Consider the following 4,458-nt stretch of genomic DNA (forward strand, 5'->3'; position numbering starts at 1 on the left):
AACTTGGAGGAGAGGAAGAATACTTAGGATAAACTGTATTGATTATTGTCATATAGTCACTGTCTTTGTGATTGTTAAATGTTTATGGTATGTGAAAGTATAAATGCAAATGGTGTATGGAACTGTTAATGTTATAGGGATGTGTAAACATGAATGCTATATGGAAGTGGAATTATTAATGTTACATGGAAGTGTAATTGAGGGTTCGAGTAGTGGAATTGTGAAAAACAAAAAAAACGGGAAAAAGATTATAGAAGAACAGTGAGTTAAAATATTGAATGTGATCTGCTCTAGCCAGAGAAGTTTAAGTGCCAGCAAGAGAACGCAAACCCCCGCGCTGCCCCCCCTCACTGCTTCCCCCCCCCCCCCCCCCCCGCCTCTCTCCTCCGCCGCTTGTGAAAGTAAACAAATCGTTACTTCCGAATGGGGACAAAAGCAAGACATTAGAAGTATCTCTTGCTAGTCGAGCAAGAATGTCCTCATTTTCTCCCAATAATATACACATTTAGGGAACTAGGGTAGGGTACTTGGACAAATTTGTTGATGGAGCTTGGAAATTGTATGGAAGGGGAATTGTAGTGGTGGAGTTGGATGGAACGGTGGCAGCTTTACTAGAGCAGGATCTGAAGATCCCAGGATGAGTTTTGCCCTAGTGGGCTGAATGCAATGTGCTCACAGCAGTGCAAAGATATTTGTTTTCTGACAGTTTCAGGTGCATCTCACTCTGTACTGCATCAAGAATTATTACCCATAGATGATTTTTGTAACTATAGTAGGAGTAGGTCAACAAGAAAAAGCTTATCAATTAAAAGAAAAAAGGGGGGGGGGAGCTAAGGGTGAAGCAAGTAACAATAGAAATTAGTGACTATAGCTGTTAATTACTTTTCTGAGTAGTTTGTATTGTAGAGAGATCTAATATAGTGGTTTGTTATCTTTTAAGAGCAGGTGTTCCACCTGGGCTCTGTATCATGCACTGGCCATGCATGTATGGAGCACATGTGAAAAAACCTTGCAATCTCTAAGCAAGAATTAAAACAGGAGAGAATCTGTGATGGGTGAGAAAGGCAAAGTGTACTTTGAAGCAGGGGACGCCCTGCAGGCACTGCCTATCGCATTCACCGCTATTGTATTCCTTCTCTCTCCTTTTGGTGGTTTGCCACCTCATAGTTATCGATAAGTAATAATACATTAGCTTAGGAATTTTCATTTATAGAATTGTCTAAAATGAATGCTTGAATGAGTGTGTATATGTCAACTCAAAAAATTATGACGTTACATGTAATCTTCTGTTTAGTGTATTATCAGTCAAGGTTTTGATTGAGTGATGGTTATGTTAACATTTAAGTCCCCTGCAGCTCAGTGACACTGGGCCACTGCCATCGTGGTCCTTGGTGTGCTGCGACACATCAAGACAGACAATGGCTCATGCTTCATCTCGAGATCTACTCAAGGAGCATTGGGGAATATCTCACTCTACAGGCATCCCTGGGAATTCCCAGGGACAAGCAATTGTGGAAAGGACCAACCATCTCCTGAAGGACAAGATAGGTGTCCTTGGGGAGCGGGAAGGTCACAGAGGTAGGATCCTGGTAGCCCAGCAGGCAGAAGTATTGGCACAGCACATTATGCAATCAATCATTTTGAACGATAAGGTTATGCCACAGTAAAAAACAGAGAATCGGGAAAAATTTTATGGGTCCCATCGAGAAAAGTAAAACCTGATGCAGTGATCACCCAAAAGGGCGGTCTGGGAGAAACGGAAAACTAATCGAAAGCTGAGTACTTTTCTTTCAGGCATACTGTTTTACAGAATAGAGCTGCAATAGATTTCCTGCTGCTGGCTCAAGAGGCACAGGTGCAAGGACTTTGAATGAGAAAATGGAGTTCCAGCGGATATACAAGAAGCTTTGAGCAGAAGGATGAACTGTATAATATAGCCCAAGATGCTTTGAAAATACTAACTAAAGAAGCACTAACATTATTACACACTGCACCACATACCTCTGCATGTTTACATCACTTTTTAAATAACTCACCACAAAAATTTATATAACTACTAACACTTTTATATACTAGGATTAGGATTGGAGCTTGCGTAGTAACGGGGCATGGTTTTGTTAAGCATGGGGAGAGGGAGATGTTGTATTAGGCGAAATCGGACCCTCGGGATGTAACGTGATAGGCCCTCCCCTGCTGGGTCATGCATATGTATAAAAGATAAGGATGAAACTGGATACCTATATAAGGGACCCTCACATTCCAATAAACGCCATTTTACAGCTCACCATAATGGTGTAACAAACAGCTGTGACTTGGTCGGGGCCGTCAATACAAATTCACAAAGGGACTTGACTTTAAAGGTTACCAGATCGAGGTAACAATTACAGTGGAGGAAAACCAACAAAACAAGGTTAGAGCGGAGGAAAATCAAGAAAAGCGGGGTCAGAGCTGAGAAAAACCAAGAAAAGCGGGGTTAGAGCGGAGGAAAACCAAAAAAAGCGAAGTTAGAGCGGAGGAAAACCAAGAAAAGCGAAGTTAGAGCGAAGGAAAAGCAAGAAAAGCGGGATTAGAGCGGAGGAAAACCAAGAAAAGAGGGGTTAGAGCGGCGGAAAAACAAAAAAGTGAAGTTAGTGCGGAGGAAAACGAAGAATAGCGAAGTTAGAGCGGAGGAAAACCAAGAAAGACAGGGTTAGAGCGGAGGAAAACCAAGAGAGGCGAAGTTAGAGCGGAGGAAAACCAAGAAAATTAGGGTTACAGCAGAGGAAAACAATGAAACTGAGGTTAGAGTGGAGGAAAACCAAGAAAAGCGGGGTTGGCGCTGAGGAAAACCGAGAAAAGCTGGGTTAGAGCGCAGGAAAACCAAGAAAAGCTAAGTAATACCAGAGGAAAACCAAGAAAAGCGGGGTTAGAGCGGAGGAAAACCAAGAAAAGCAAGGTTGGAGCTGAGGAAAACCAAGAAAAGCAGGGTTAGAGCGGAGGAAAACGAAGCAAAGCGGGGTTGGAGCAGAGGAAAACGAAGAAAAACGGGGTTAGAGAAGAGGAAAACAAAAAAAACAAGGTTAGAGCAGAGGAAAATCAAGAAAAGCTGGCTAGAGTGGAGGAAAACCAAGAAAAGCAGGGTTAGAGCGGAGGAAAACCAAGAAAAGCGGGGTCAGAGAGGAGGAAAATCAAGAAAAGCTACGTTACAGCGGAGGAAAATCAAGATAAGCGTGGTTAGAGTGGAGTAAAACTAAGAAAAGCGGGGTTAGAGCAGAGTAAAAAAAAGCAAAGCGGGATTAGAGCGGAGGAAAACCAAGACAAGCTGGGTCAGACAGAAGGAAAATCAAGAAAAGCTACGTTACATCAGAGGAAAACCAAGAAAAGTGAGATTAGAGATGACGAAAACCAAGAAAAGAAATGTTAGAGCAGAAGAAAACCAAGAAAACAAGGGTAGAGCAAAGGAAAATCAAGAAAAGCGGGGTCAGACCTGAGAAAAACAGAGCGGGGTTAGAGTGGAGGAAAACCAAGAAAAGAGGGGTTAGAGTGGAGGAAAAACAAAAAAAGTAAAGTTAGAGCGGAGGAAAACGAAGAATAGCGAAGTTAGAAGAGAGGAAAACCAAGAAAGATGGGGTTAGAGCGGAGGAAAACCAAGAAAACAAGGTTAGAGCGGAGGAAAATCAAGAAAAGCGGGGTAAAGCTGAGAAAAACCAAGACAAGTAAGGTTAGAGCGGAGGAAAATCAAGAAAAGCTATGTTACAGCAGAGGAAAACCATGAAAAGTGAGATTAGAGATGAGGAAAACCAAGAAAAGCGATGTTAGAGCGGAGGAAAACCAAGAAAACAAGGTTAGAGTGGAGGAAAATCAAGAAAAGCGGGGCAAAGCTGAGAAAAACCAAGACAAGCGGGGTTAGAGCGGAGGAAAATCAAGAAAAGCGTGGTTAGAGTGGAGCAAAACTAAGAAAAGCGGGGTTAGAACGGAGGAAAACCAAGAAAAGCAGGATTAGAGCGGAGGAAAACCAAGAAAAGCGTGGTTAGAGTGGAGGAAAACTAAGTAAAGTGGTATTAGAGAGGAAGAAAACCAAGAAAAACGATTGAGAGAGAAGGAAAATCAAGAAAAGCTATGTTACAGCAGAGGAAAACCAAGAAAAGAGAGATTAGAGATGAGGAAAACCAAGAAAAGCGATGTTAGAGCGGAGGAAAACCAAGAAAACAAGGTTAGAGCGGAGGAAAATCAAGAAAAGCGGGGTCAGAGCTGAGAAAAACCGAGCAGGGTTAGAGTGGATGAAAACCAAGAAAAGCGAGATTAGAGCGGAGGAAAACCAAGAAAAGAGGGGTTAGAGTGGAGGAAAAACAAGAAAAGTGAAGTTAGTGCGAAGAAAAACGAAGAATAGCGAAGTTAGAGCGGAGGAGAACCAAGGAAGACGGGGTTAGAGCGGAGGAAAACCAAGAATGGCGGGGTTTGAGCGGAGGAAAGCCAAGA

At 42.6% G+C, this 4,458-nt stretch overlaps 1 long non-coding RNA gene across 1 annotated transcript; it reads left to right on the forward strand.

Annotated features, from left to right (window-relative positions):
- The first annotated feature begins 385 nt into the window (after nt 1-385).
- On the forward strand, nt 386-2,290 carry LOC146760915 (uncharacterized). Its single transcript, XR_014945051.1, has 2 exons — nt 386-1,578; nt 1,811-2,290. It is a non-coding gene; the product is annotated as an uncharacterized LOC146760915 (long non-coding RNA).
- The last annotated feature ends 2,168 nt before the right edge of the window (nt 2,291-4,458 follow it).

Source organism: Coturnix japonica, chromosome 4 (genome assembly GCF_054131305.1).
Source record: "Coturnix japonica strain WE chromosome 4, WE-NBRP24, whole genome shotgun sequence".
Lineage (NCBI taxonomy): Eukaryota > Metazoa > Chordata > Aves > Galliformes > Phasianidae > Coturnix > Coturnix japonica.